The sequence below is a fragment of the Ceratotherium simum genome, chromosome 36 (genome assembly GCF_057802395.1).
Source record: "Ceratotherium simum simum isolate JZ-2026a chromosome 36, ASM5780239v1, whole genome shotgun sequence".
Classification (NCBI taxonomy): domain Eukaryota; kingdom Metazoa; phylum Chordata; class Mammalia; order Perissodactyla; family Rhinocerotidae; genus Ceratotherium; species Ceratotherium simum.
Genome location: NC_141935.1, coordinates 15656565 through 15671998, shown reverse-complemented (window position 1 = coordinate 15671998; position 15434 = coordinate 15656565). Strand labels below are relative to the sequence as shown.

At 40.9% G+C, this 15434-nt stretch overlaps 1 protein-coding gene across 1 annotated transcript in view; it reads left to right on the top strand.

Annotated features, from left to right (window-relative positions):
- ESRRG (estrogen related receptor gamma) overlaps nt 1–15434 on the top strand; it is a 612201-nt gene that overhangs the window by 299698 nt on the left and 297069 nt on the right. The window contains exon 3 of the mRNA XM_087424360.1: nt 13695–13776. The gene's annotated coding sequence lies outside the window, so the exon portion shown is untranslated. The remainder of the gene's footprint in view (nt 1–13694; nt 13777–15434) is intronic.

The following is a 15434-nucleotide window of genomic DNA, read 5'->3' as shown; positions in this document are numbered from 1 at the left end:
GTTTCTATGTGTTTGTTCCTCATTTTGCAAAGAAAACAATGACACCAAGTAACATACGGCCGATAGTCCCTTGGCTGAACCTTATTCCTAGGAAGGCATTTAAGAGCTGGGAGAAAAAAAAAAGTTTTAAATAGTCCACACGCTCATGCTAGAAAAATTAATAGCGAGCCTCTGCTTTCGTAATGGTCCTGTGACATTGCTGCCCCGTTGTGTTCAGTTCATCGGAAATCTGAGCCACCCACCACCAGCTGCGCTCAGCCGTACCCAAATGTCTCGGGTTCAGTTGGCAGATAAAACTCTGCTGTGTCGCAACTGCAGTGTGTGGGGCCTACCAGGTGCAGAGCGGCCGGGGAGGCCTGAGCCCGGGTGGTCTTCTCCCAAGGCAGGTGGCAGGAGTGGCCGTGTGTGTGTGTGTGTGTGTGTGTGTGGATTTGGGAGAATATCCACAGATCCCCAAGAGGAGGGGGAAAATCTGGGCCCCTATTCTGAATATTTTCTGGATTGAGTATGTAGTAAATGCCATTCCTCGAAGCCCTTCCAGATGATGCTGACGCCAGCGATGTAGAGAGCAGTGTAGCCTGTGGGTTAGAGCTCATCCTTTGCAATTAGTTCCCAGCTGTGTGACTTTGGGCCATTTATTTAAAGTCTCTGGCCCTCAGTTACTTTATTTGTAAAATTAGGATAATAATATCGCATATCTACTTTGAAGGATTAAATGAGATATTCCTTTTAAAGTGCTTAGCTCTGAGCCTGACACATAGTCAGCACTCAACAATATTACCACTGTGAAGCTCTCGTTTGTGGTATGTGCAATGCTTTCCTTTTATAAATGGAGAAACTGAGGCTGGAGATCATGAGGTCACCTAAGACCCCTGGGCCAAGAACAGAATTCGCTTTTCCTGGCTTTCATGCTATTATGCTAACCACTGATCTGCGCTTCTTCCCTGCATCAAGCCCGTAACATTCCTATTCTTGATTAAAGCGAAGGGAGGATTTAAGAAAACAATGGTAAGAAACAACCTCACAGAGATTAACTTAATCTGCTGCATCTCATCCTTGGAGCTGATCATATTTGAAATAAAAAACAATATGTTTTCAGGCAGTATCTCCCCACAGCTAAAATTATCGGATTTTTAAAATAGAGCTTTTACATTGTTGGTGAAATTGGCAAGTTTTTAAAAATAATTGTTTTGGGTAACTCTATGGAGTCTGGTATGCTTCTAAAACTATCCACAGACATTTAAATGGGCTCTGAGCCTTGGGCAGAAAAAGGTGGAAAAATGTTTACAGTTCAGAGTTGTGAACGTGTGCTGGAGTGGTTTGCCTTAAGCAATACAGAAACTCCTGGGAGAAGCCAAAAGCACATTTTCAAAGTGAAACAGACTGAAGCGAGTAGTAGAAATATTACATGGTGAGACTGAAAACCATTTATGAGACTGGATTAAACAGCATAGACAATGAGGAATCTTTATGCGTCTATTGATAATGAGTTGTGTCTGCATTCACAAGTTAGTTTGCAAATTAATATTTGGAGTTGGCTAAACAACTGGTTATTAATTTTTTGAGAAGCAAAAAGTGGAATTCACCAGTTATTTGAGTGATTTTGACACGCAATTCCCCAAACAAGCAAACAAAACAGTTTGTGTATATAGGCATAGTATAATTCATCTCCCTCTAGGTTGTGAATTTCATTCTACAGATGGAATTCCCTTCTACCCCAAAAATAAATACGAAATAAGCCCAGGTCTGCTGCTCATGTCCACAGTGCAGGCAGGCTGCTAATTTGGTTTGATTGCTAGATATGGCTCAGTGGTCCGGGGTGTTTCTTCTCACCAAATAGAGCAGGAGCCTTTTTTTTTTTTTTTTAATCGCCAAGGAGCAAAGCCTTTTGGGCACATTAGTGCTACTTTCAGCAAGTAATGCAAAATGGGAAATAATTGGGTTGAGGAGCTCCTGGGATATTAGTGGTGCTGCAGGCAGGAAAGCAGGCATTGGAAAATAAATGACAAATTAGTCTGCTTAATCTCTTTATTGTGAATAGATGCCACGGCAGAGGTTCATAATACATTAATAAACACCAGTTAATGCAACTGAGATACTATTTCTCAAATTCACAAGAGTGGTAAGAATTCTCTCCCGAGAGAGTAAGCATATTTACCGAATGATCTTCCCTCTACATAAGCAAGACTATGTGGTATAAACCCAGGTAAATAATAATCATCATTATATGTGTATAGTGCTTAAGCAATTATGGACAGTTTAATACATATCAACCTGCACAAGCTTCACTATGACATCCCTGGGAGGCACAGATTTTTCTATTTTCCCATTTTTCAGACAAGCCACCTGAGAAGTTAAATGTGCAAATGTTGCTCAGTGTTAAACAAGCAAGAATTTAGATCTTGATTTTCTGGCTTCAAAACTTGTGTTCTTGGGGCTGGCCCTGTGGCATAGTGGTTAAGTCTGGCACTCTCTGCTTCGGCAGCCTGGGTTTTCGGCTTCAGATCCCAGGCACGGACCTATACCACTCATCAGCCATGCTATGGTGGAGACCCACATACAAGATACAGGAAGAATGGCAGAGACGTTAGCTCAAGGCTAATCTTTCTCGAGCAAAAAAAGAGGAAGATCGGCAATGGATGTTAGCTCAGGGCGAATCTTCTTCAGCAAAAAAACCCCCCAAAAAACTTGTGTTCTTGCTACCCCATTACCCTACCTATGTAGAATCAAATCTATGTATAACTCTATATAATATAAATTCTGATATTTTCTGAGTGGAGTTATATTCCCTGATCCATTTTAACTAAATTCCATAATATTGCAAGTATAACTAAATTCCCAAATATTACTAGATTCCTGATATTACAAAGACTGCCCTTACATGTCCCCCTAGCACTGATGACATAACGGAGTCTCATGACATTTTACCTATGGAAACTCTGAGACACGCAGAAGGTCACAGCTGAGCCCGTTAGCATCCAGAAGTATCATTAACCAGGCTTGTCAAGGTTACATCTCTAGGTGCTCTGACTTTTAGCTGCTCATATCATGTGTTTGACGAACAGCAGCATCTGAGTCGTGCACTTTCCACTTTAGCGTCTCCAGAACATGAGTCAGCCATCACGGCTCACGGGATCTGTTAGTGACTGGGCATCTTTACAGTAAACCTGTCCAACTCCAATTTGGCTGCTCCTGTAGTTTATTGTCCACAGTACTAACACTCAACTATGCAGCTGTACAGTGTTCTTTTGTGATAGTTAACATGATATTTTGTAATTATTCTAATACTTGTTATGAGAGGGACGTTTTTGTCTGTGTCCCTTCTATCCTCATTTACATCAGCCCTGTCCTCATTGCTATATGGTATCAGGCACTAAATTTATGCTTATTGGTCAATTGACCAGAGGTGCTTTGGATAACCGCAATCCCTCTTATTTGTTTACATAAGAGCACCTACCCTGCGGTCAGTTAGGATATGGTCCTAATAGTAATGGGAAAGAGAAGATGTTATCTGGCCAAGGTCATGGAGAGGGACGAGTAGATTAAAAAGATGCACAAGGGATGCAAACTATAGAAGTTAGACTTATATTTGAGCCAGAGTTATCAAAATGTATTTCTAAGAAAGAAAAACTGATTGCTAACGAGAGGAAGACAAATCATGGTACATAGTGAAGAATGCTCGAAGCAAACATTGCTCATTGTCTTATAGCATCTATGAATGCTGTGTCTATGGGGTCAAAAATGGTTGCTCTCCCAGTGGCTGGCCCTGTGGTGTAGTGGTTAAATTCAGCGTGCTCCACTTCAGTGGCCTGGGTTCGCAGGTTTGGATCCCGGGCGCAGACCTACACTGCTCATCAGCCATGCTGTGGCAGGGACCCACATGTAAAAAATAGAGGAAGACTGGCACAGATGTTAGCTGAGGGCTAATCTTCCTCAAGCAAAAAAAGAGGAAGATTGGCAACAGATGTTAGCTCAGGGCGAAACTTCCTCACCAAAAAAAACCTGGTTGCTCTCATTTTCGCCTTGTTCATTATGTAATCTACTGTCTGAACAAAGAGCTTGCAGAAATTGGAGGCCCATCACCCCCAAAATAAGTTAAATAGAAAAGTCATCCATTCAGTGATTATGCAAACATGAACGTTTTTATAATTTGGTTTTTGCAAAACACTTAAATGTATCAGATTGTCAGATAAAAGCAAAATTTTCCTATTCTTTCTAAATGAACTTTAAAGAAATGTGTTAACAACAGACAAGGTAAAACATTGTGGATTTCATGTCTTTGTCTAATAACCTTCTTAATCATTTATTTGAGTCTTCAACTTGATTGTTTCTTTCAGTATCTTCTCTTGAGAGTGGGACTCAGACACTTGCTTGGTAATTATGCCTTCTACATTTCTGAAGACAGTCTGTTACTGTTTTCTCTAAATAACCTGTGATCATGTGATGGATAGACAGTATTACCTCTGTTTTAATGAGCCCTCTGATCTTACAGGGCCCGGCAGTGTGCCAGAGTTGGCTCCTGGACCTCTGTTTTTGTTCTACATTCCTCAGTACTACAACAAAAATTATTTACGTTTTGCTTGAATAGCTTAAACACCATTTTAGAAGACTTTAGATTGCTTTTGAACACATTTGAATGCATCTTTAGCCATCACTGGGCTTAAAATGGAAACCCTTTTTTCAGCTTATCTGTATTAAACACCTGTAAAAATCAATGGTACTGTATTTTTTTTCTTATAATGCTCTGTTCCTTTAACTAATGCCAGAAATAATGCACAATTTATTCCAGCATTTCTTTCCCCTTTGCCTGATGTTCTCCGGTAGTAAGAGGCATAGTATATAAGAACTCACTTCTGCTGACTTAATAGTAAAATTGCCAGGTTGATGTTGAAATGCACCAATTGGAGACTAATCCTCAAGAAGAAATTTGCTGTCCCTCCTACTGATTATCATCCGTCTTCTTCATAATGAATATGCAGAAAGTTTATTTTCTTTTTTGCAAGTGTGCACACTTACATAAATGACCAATAGGAGAGGTGAGAGTTAACTAGTGGTGTTTTTCTGAGCATTGTTATTTTTCCCTAAAATCAGAAGTCATTACATTTATATTGAAAATATTGAGTGGTTTGTATGAGCTTTATGCCAAACTAAGATTAGTGTGCTGTAGCCCATTACAAATGTGGAAGATTGACCATTTTTTATGAGTTAGAATAAAAAATATGATAATAATGTCTTCTCATCATCATAAAGAGAGATGATAACGACTAAATGAAATATTTATATTATCTCATTTTATTTGATAGGTTCCATCTTCTCCCACACCAAACACTTCCTCAAGAGCCTCCCATTTAAAAAAGAAATCTTTGTAGAATTCAAGTTTGTCATATGTGTCCTAATAAATCCAGTAAGAAATCGAATATTTTACTCATTTTTTTTACTCTCTTTAGTTTCTGAAATTTGTTTTGCCTCTCAAAACAGAGTCCAGTGATGTACTATGTCTTGATCAGGGCTGTGCGTAAAGGCGGGTTACATTTTAGTTTCTATATGCATCTCCTATTTGTCTGTTCCCAAGTATTGCTTTTTGAAAACTGGGCTAATTCTTAAACAAAAATGCATGTATACATATGTGCGTATATGATACATATATATCATGTATGCTCTCTATTGCTGACCTGCATCTTCTGTATACCACCCTGTCTTTCCATCACCTACATTTTAGGCTTTTCCCAGCCTGTGTCTCGGAGGTCGTGTCTCCCGTCTCACGCACTATCTTGCCTTCTTCCCAGCTGGACCCTTTCCAGACTTAAATGTTTTCTTTGCGAGTTAACATATAAAAACACTGACGTATATGCCACCATAAAGTCATGTCAGGATTGTTTTATAACACTTATGCTCTGAACATAGGTTATAACCAGCAACAAAAAGGAACAGAAATGGCATGGAGAAAAGGTCAGGTGTTCCAGCCATTTGCACAAGGGCATCAATGCTCGTATTGCAGCATCCGGTGCAAGTTTGGGGAAGGAGACGAGCCCCGATGATCTGAAGGTGGGAAAGTGGATGACTTGGCCCTGCTGCTGTTCTGTTTTCGCTGCCACCACTCTCATAGAAGATTCTGAGTGCCCAGGAACAGTTTTCAGGCATGTAGTTATGTCACAGTGCTTTCGTGTAGACTGAACTATCCCTCTCTTTTGCTCCATCTCTCCCTTCCTCATTCCCCGCGCTCATCTGATTGAAGTTCGAGAAAAGAAAAAAGATTTGAGGCTTGCCCGATTTGTTCTGACATAAAGAGATGTTTAGCTCTGTGAAAGGTGGTGCAGCCAAGCTGAGCGCCTGGCTGACATGTCCACAGCGTGTCTTCGGGGACTGCTCACTCCCTGTCCCTCTGCTCGGCTGCCTCACGGCCCCCGGAGAGCTCTGTCTACCTTCCCTGTGAGAGCGGTGACAGTCCCTCGGGCACTGATGCTCTACACCTTGTTAGATCTGATGAAAAGAGACACCATTTTCAGTTTAGCACTTGTTTCCTACAGGAGGATGAAGAAAACATTTCTGAGGAATTTTAACTTTTAAGGTGAAAAAAGGCTCTATTTTCTGAACACATTGATTCGTTTTAACATTTTCTTAAATTTCAAGAAAACATTTTGGATTTAGCACAAAAACTGTTGGTATCGCCCATTTTTCCTTAAATCCCTAATCTGCAAGACTTCAAATGACAGAAATGTAACTCATCCTGCTACTTTGTAGTTGGTGCTACTTATTGGCCCCAATTCACTCTCTTCTGTTTTTAGTGATGACGATCAGAGGTCTTTTTTGTTTTCTTTTTTGGTGAGGAAGATTGGCCCTGAGCTAACATCTGTGCCAATCTGCCTCTATTTTTTGTATGTGGAATGCCACCACAGCATGGCTTGATGAGCGGTGTGTTGGTCTGCGCCCGGGTTTGAACCTGCAAACCCTGGGCCACCAAAGGGGAGCACTCGAATTTAACCACTATGCCACAGGGCCAGCCCCTGTTTTCTTTTCTTTTACTATAACAAAGCAGTCAGACCCATATTGGGTTCAGATATTACATTAAGATGTAACAAGAACAACAAAAACACCAAACAGCCTTGTGCAGTGGGAAGGAGTAGAATTTTAGAGTCAAAGTTAGTTCCAGGGCCTTGGCTTAATTAATTATCTTTTCTAAGTCTTCTTGACTTATCATTAACTTTTAGAAAAACATATAGTTGGAGAAACAGTACCCACCTTGCAGGGTTGTTGGGAGACCTTAATAAGGTAATGCAGAAATTTAGCACAGCACCTGGTATGGAAACATGTAGATATGTACACATGTAAATCAGCAGAGCACCTGACAATTACCAGCCACTTAGTTTCTTCTCTCCCTTCTCTCCTTCCTCCCTTCCTAACTTCTTTCTTTCCCATTTGGGGAAAAAAAAAATGAGACAAAAAAATATCCTTTGACAAATATATATGAACTGAAACCTGATGTCATGCATAATGATGTTATGAACTGAGCAATGGTCTGGTTGGGACTGGAGATTGTTACCAAACCTGATGTTTCATCTCCAAATTGTTAATTTTAGATTCATTGGTGATCTCTAATCAAGAGTCATCTGAGTGTCTAGTTCAGAAGGGACTGTTTTCAGCCAAGTCATTTTACATGGACTTTGTCTCGTCCGATCAAAGCCCAGATGTTGTGACATGTCACGTTATCTATGACCCATGCTTTAGCTTTAGACCACCCGAACATCAGGAATTCTAAGTTTTCTTATCAGCAAGGATCCAAAAACGTTTGGAACATATTTGGATCTTTCTCTAAATTCCCCCAAAGAGACTCATCCCTGAAATGAGTCTCATTTAATCAGTCAGGTTTAGCATAGGAGGAATTCCACATTGGAGGAAGGTTGGGTGAGTACATTTCTAAGATTTCACTCAACTCTAGAGTTCTGTGACCTTTTGATTCTAAAGTAGGAATGTGCCACACACTCCAGCATCTCCATGCCCAGCTATGAAATTGGTCAATTTCTTTTGTTGTCTACCCACCTCGCATACTAGGTCCATGAATATATGAGTGCACCGCGAAAGCACTCAACAATGGCTACTATTATTACTACTTAATGAGGCAGGTTTCTTAGGTAGCCATCCTCATCTTGGTTCTCTCTCCCCCATCCACCCCGTTTGAAAACTATAATCACAATTCATGATAAATTTTTATATTGGCAGAAGGAAGAGTAGTTATTTTAGCACAGCTGAGCCCTGCCTGCTTTCTCTCAGCTATCCGTATCCCAAGGTTCCTTATGCTATATCACCAAAATGAGACACCCAGACCCTGAAAGAAAAAGCAGTGTGCCCCACCCATTTAATGCTTTCCATACTACATTTTAAGTATTTTTAACAATGTCAGAAACAGAAAAAAAACTGTTGAAAAATGGAAACAAATTAGGATGGAAAATCCAGTTTGCAAACTAAACTTAGTTTCTCTTATAGCAAGGTAAGTTTTTCTATGACTCCTGAGGACCATTCTAATATGACTACAAGACTTGAACCATATCCCGAGAAAAAAATTGAGGAAAAGAATTTGCAGAGCCAGCCCTGATGATCTAGAGGTTAAAGTTCGGCACTTTCACTGCTTTGGTGGCCCGGGTTCAGTTCCTGGTTGTGGAACCACACCACCCGTCTGTCAGTAGCCATGCTGTGGCAGAGGCTCACAAAGAAGAACTAGATGGACTTACAACTAGGATATACAACCATGCACTGGGGCTTTGGGGAGGGGAAAAAAGAGGAAGATTGGCAACAAATGTTAGCTCAGGGTGAATCTTTCCCTGCAAAAAAAAAGAAAAGAAAAGAAAAAGAAAGTTTGTGTACCCTCACTAAATGGCAACACATTTCACATAGAAAATTATAGGATGCCCAAGAGAGGTCCCCTACCTTTGCAGATAAAACAATGCCATTAGGCAGTGGAACAATTATATTAAAATTTTGGGAACTTCCAACTTGTTCTCCAAACCAGAAGCTGGTTTACTAATATGCATGTCAAACCATGACTCCAGCCTGCCATGAACTTGATTGTTAATTGTCAGTTAGTGATTATAGCCACCTCCAGCATGCATTAGAGCTCAAGAAATACAGAATTGGGCCTTTAATCAAGAATGTGGAATTGCCAAGCTATCACAGACGAGAGAAAGCTGCAGATAAGTTACGGAGCCATGGACTCACAGACAGGGTTCCTTTACAAGCCCACAGGTGCCCTTTATGCCTTCTCTCTCTACCATAGTGTGATAAAGGCAGTAACATCATTGGATGATGGGTTTATTCTCTCCAAATTTCAAGATTGAAATAGAAAGGCGACACCTGGATATATTTCCCAGGACAGCCAAGCGCTGTCCAGCCCTCACAAGATTCCCAAAAGCAAGTGAAGCTCCAAACAAGTCTATTAGGGGATTTGTTTTCTGAGCTCAGTATTTCTTACAGTCGAGTTTTACCTGATACTTAATTTAACTCCATGAGTAATCTAATACATGGGGGCTGGAGACTAGAGCGAGGTGAATGGTATTGTGGCCTGCACATTATGCCTGACCTTGCAGCTGAGTATTAATTTGGAGGAGTGGAATTAAAATTTTCTATTCTTTTGCATTGTCATGCCTCACATTGATAAGCACAAAGAAATGTAAATAAAAAAGACCTATTTCAAAACCTTCCGTACAACCTTTTTGTTTTATGACAAAAGACAGTTAATTAACATACTAGCAGTAAGCAGCCTTCCCAAACTCATGCTAATTATGTATTCTGTTGACCGTGACTCTAGTCATAAGGTAATTGGCTTGCAGCAACATGACATTTCAAATCATCTCTTGAAATTACATCAAAAAGCCAGCCTGTTTTGTTTTGATAGGGGAACAATCAATTTGATAAGTGGTAACACAGCTCATTGTTTCACATTAATTAGACTAATTGCTGCGTGTTAGCCTCTGAAATAGACAGAACTTGGAGAAGACAAAGGCTGCGGCCTTTAGCATGCAGTGCGTGTGATGGTTCCACTTGCTTGCACAGACTGTAGGCAGCAAACAGGCCTGTGAGGAGGCAGCCTTGCGGGAGACTGGGTGTTAACAGTAGTTCGATGTGTTATGCTTAATACACTGGCTTTCAATTATAGCATCCAGGTCCCAAGTCCCACAGAGGAAAGAAAGGACGACTCCGAAGAACTGTTTCCCAGCTAACCAGGTTTGCGTTTGAGGGAGTTAGAACAGCCTTCCAGTCACTCCCTCTCCTTCAAAACCTATAGGCTTGGGGCCGGCCTGATGGTGTAGTGGTTAAGTTTGCACGCTCTGCTTTGGTGGCCAAGGTTCGAGAGTTTGGGTCCTGGGCGCAGACCTACACACTGCACATCAAGCCATGCTGTGGCGGCATTCCACATACAAAATAGAGGAAGATTGGCACTGTTGTTAGCTCAGGGATCTTCCTTAAAAGCAAAACAAAACAAAAGCCCATAGGCTCTAAGTCAGATGGAGAGAGTCAAATGTTCTGTGATCTTACTCATAAGTAGAAGATAACAACAACAACAACAAACACATAGATACAGAGATTAGATTGGTGGTTACCAGAGGGGAAGTGGGGAGAGAGGAGGGCGAAAGGGGTGATAGGGCACATGCATACAGTGAATGGTAATTAATCTTGTAGTCTACAGAGAAATTGGAATACAATGATGTACACCTGAAATTTATATAATCGTACCTCAAAAAAAAAAAATACCCATAGGCTTGGGCCTGGCCCTGTGGCATAGTGGTTAAATTCGACACGCTTTGCTTTGGCTGCCTGAGTTCACAGGTTCGGATCCTGGGCAGACCTGTACCACTTGTCAGCCATGATCTGGTGGCAACCCACATACAAAATAGAGGAGAATTGGCACAGATGTTAGCTCAGGGCAAATCTTCCTCAAGCAAAAAAAGAGGAAAATTGGCAACAGATGTTAGTTCAGGGCGAATCTTCCTCAGCGGAAAAAAAAAAAAAGAAACCCATAGGCTCTTATGTCCCTGCCAGGGAGACCCTACTTATGTCTCTTTGTAGTACCCTGGGCATAAATCCTTAAAAAACAACCTGAAACAAAACAAACAAAGCCAAAACACAACAAAAATACCGAAAGGAATAAAAAAGATTCATTTTTTCCAGTTGCAAAACAGCGTGTTTTAACCCACAGAGATTCAGCAAATGGTCATTTGTGGAAACCTAACACCAGCCCTGCAAATCCCTTTCACTTTGACAGACTGTACCTTTGTTTAGTCTCCAGACCACCAATTTCGCCAAATTGGACCGTGCGATCTTTATGACCACAGCACGTGTCAATCTCAATTGGCAACGAAGAGCATTTCGCTTGTGACCTGCCGGGACTTCTGATGCTCACACAGGTTGATGGTATCGTGTTACTGGGTGACTGATGCAATGGAACAGAACTCCTTTCCAAGTAAAAGGCATCCAGCGCTTAAAAAAACCAGATGCACTGCCTCTGTCGCTCTGACGCTGTCTAGTCATCCACACACGACTTCGGAATCTTGCTCACTAACTAAACAAACGTGCAAATCGGCAGCCTGTTGTGTGTGTACCTATTCACGTCTCTACTGCTTTTATATGTGAAGTGGGAACTCGGTCTAAATATTTGATGCTGCAGTTGCATTTCACCAATTCAATGCAGTTAGATGGTAAATCACCTTGTTGGCTTTGGGCTGTGTTTGACCTAAAAGACAAAGTCTCAAACAACAGACTCTGCCAGCTGCTACAGCAGCTCAATTCAAAGAATAGTTTTCACACGTTCGTGGTGTGGAAAGGACTTTCTGGTTCTCACTAGTTTCTTTCGCTTTACCAGGAGTAGTGGTGTCTTTGAATAGGAAGGACAGCAATGTATAAACATAACAGTTTTTTTCCTAAGATACACAGCTGCAATACACATCCCAAAATTGTAAGTATGATGTTCCTCCATTTGTAAATGCTTATGGGCTTTCATTGAAATTACAGAGGGAAATATGACAGTGAAATTTGGACCTGGCTTGGAAAATGAATTGGAAACATTTAAACGAGAATGATTTGCTTCTGTGTATGAAAGCATCTCGGGTGGGGGAGGCGGGGGTGTGTGGACATTTGTACCAAAGGAGAGCATTTCAATTCTTCTTTTTATCACTCCCTCAAAGGAATGATCCTTTTGCAGGAACTTCAAAGCACAAATTCGTGTGGCAGGTTTAATTTGGTCATTTAAAAAAAAAAAAAAATAGTGTGTGGTGTAGCAGAGGCAAGCAATTAAATGATTGCTCCTACAAGTTAATAAATCTTCTACAGCCTTTTAAAAAGGTACAAGGATTTGTGATTTAAGTGTGCTAATGTGCTGTTTTCCCTGTAAAATCCCAGGGTTTATTCAGAAAGTAAATGATGGGGAAAAAAAAAAGTACCAAGATTGAAGCCCCCTTAACATTCAGTTTAAGTGTTGGTTCCACTTGCCTGAGCACAAGTTGGAAGCAGCTTTGTTAGGATTCCAGCCGGCACCCTCCCTGTCACTACTGGTTCTTGTATAGTCAAACCCCACTCCATGCCGAGCAAATCTTTGCTCAGTTAAGCAAGTGTCAGTCACTGGTAGGCTTGGCTGGCGGCCCAGGGTTGTTAGACTTTTCCATGCTATACCTGAATGAGATAGTGATGGGGCATTGCTCCCCAGAGTTGAGAAACTGGATAAAAAAATTAATTAATTAAATTGTCATGGGGCTGACAGAATAATTTTGAAAATGCGACTTACACTTCCAGTGTACAAGCAGAACACAGAAACTACTGCTTGCTTGGGGTGAGGTGATGTATCATTTGGTGGGTCGAATTTTTTTCCACCTCTCAATGGTGGATTTGGAATGGCAGGTGGGTGAGGGAAGAGAGAGGTACTGGCAGATTATTAATGGGTATAAAGCCTTTTGGTCAGTTACTTGCTTATTTCGAATGGGCCTGTTATCTGCTTCACAAAGGCTCCCCCAAAATAAAACGCTGTGGAATAAAGTTACAAGGCTTTGGAGTGGGGAGAAAACTCTGACAGCAGGTAATTTCTGCTGAGGAGAAAAATAAGGATCAGAGAAAATCAGGGATGGAGTGGAAAAAAGACATAGAGTAGGAATAGTTTTTAAATAGGAATGCCTGGCAGAGCTATTAATCACACAGAACATTCTGAGCTACAGGGTCATGTGTGCTGCCAAGGCTGAAGGACAGAGGGGGGGGACAGAAAGCCCTGAATACACCCCCAAAAGTCTCCCCCAATGTGTAACATGGAACACCTGTTCAAATAGGCTAAAAAAAGTATATAAAAATCTAAGGAGTTTTAGTAAATATTTAGAGGCTTTGGTTTTTACTGTTGAATTAATGTTCTGCTGTGATGGTGGCAATTCTTATTCTCATCCTAAAAGGGAAAGGTGAATTTCATTGATGGCAATAGATTATTTGGGTTATTCAGCAGCATTGATCAGAGCAGGGAAAGGGGGGAACACTCTGATGAACCCAAACACTCCAGCAAGCCTTTGTTTCAAGAAACTATTAATTGAAATTTGCTGGGAGAAATCAGAAATTACCATGGGTTCTGAAGATTTAATAACTTCTTTTAAAATAGATTCAGTCCTTCTGTTGTGTACATGTGCTTTTTAATGCATAATTTCTCATGGAAATTATGTCATTTCTTCTTATAGCTGTGTCTGTGTTGAAAAAGGACAATTCTGAGAGTTGCTGGCATTTGGCTCCCTCCGTGTCCACCTCACATTCTTCCTAGAGGTAAATGTTTGGGGTCTCCGTCGGGTGGTGGAACTGACATGGCACATGGTAGCCATTCACACTTCAGTCTTTCACTCACCACTGTAAGCACAAACTCTCTGGTTGACTTCACAGAATCTAGACTTTCAGGGCTCAGCCAAAGAAGAACCCATAGCAAAGAAAAAAAACACATACATGTAACAAAATATGTACAAAATATAAACATGTACAAGTCACTATTGGGTGCTCGCTGTAATACAGCATGGCACAAGGCATTGAGGGCATATCTTGAAGATATATAAGATCATGTTTCCCTTTAGTAGATTACTTCACCTTTCTTAACTTTGGTTTCATAATCTATAAGTGGAGATGGATGTCTACCTCATAGAGTTGCTGAGAAAATTGAGTATAACGCTCCTAGCCTGGTGCTTGTCACATATTAAGTGCTTCATGGCAGCCATTTTGAGAAATGTGGGTTATTTACCTGTGGTAGTAAAGAATAAGTGCGAACATCTGAAATTTTCTTCTAATATAATCAGGGCCATATTCGCATATGTGCAACCTGTGTAGTCACACAGGACCCAGTGCTCAGAAGGGCCCTAGGCTTTCTTTAATGTTCTGCTGTCACCATCTTGAAATTCTTAATAATTTTGGAACAAGGGCCCTGTATTTTCGTTTTGCATAGGGTCCCACAGTTATGTAACTGGTCCTGAATATAGTTCATTGATTTTGCCCACAATTTCTATTTATTTTCCAGTTACAACTTTGTTGGATATTTTAAACTAGGTTTTGGCATCATCAAGTACAAAGTAACCACTCAATTAATTCTCCCTTTTTTGTACTTTCTTGCTTCTTTATTCCTTCAATTAATGTCTGGTTAGCTCCAATCACACAACAGTTCTCATCTTTCCCTGGGCCCGCTGTCCCATCCGCTCGAGAAGATGTGCATTGCTATTCCTTTGTGTCATGAGTACCCTTCCTGCCCTTCCTGGATAAGCTTCACTTAGCCTCCATACAGGTCAATTTCTCTACCTCCCCCAGCAGAAAGAACCCTTCCTTTGGGGAGTCCTCAGAGCACCATGTTGTACACCTATTTTAACACTTATCAGTCACTGCATTAGACAGTCAGCTCTTTCAGGAGTCAAGACTTTCTCTTTTTCACACCTGTCTACCACCATTCTGTTGCAGAGTTGGTATTCAGAGTTTGTTGACTAAGTGAACTAACAAACCAATTACCAGAGCTCCCAAGAGCACAACTAACTCATTTTCATCTCACCTTTAAAAATCTGTCTCTGCTTTCCTTCTGCAAAGTATTTTTGAGCAATGGAATGCCTCAAATGTATGCAATAGGAACCAAATGGAAAAACAAATAGGCAGGATTGCCTCTGAGGTAGAAATGAGTTCCTAAATGTCAAGAATTGGTGCGAAATTAAATGGACATCATTGTGTACCATGCAGTCAGTAAAATGGAATACATTTGTAACTCCTATTCGATTTGAAAACATGTTAAGACCTCTTAAACTCTTGTTCCAAGGTCTTAAGCATGTTTCTTTAGCACAGGGATTATAAATTCAGGGGTTTATAAGTCTTTAACCCATGGACCCACCAGACAATAGAGAACCAATAGGCAGGGATGCGTTCGATGGTGGGCAGAGATGTGAGTCAGGAAATTCTGTTGA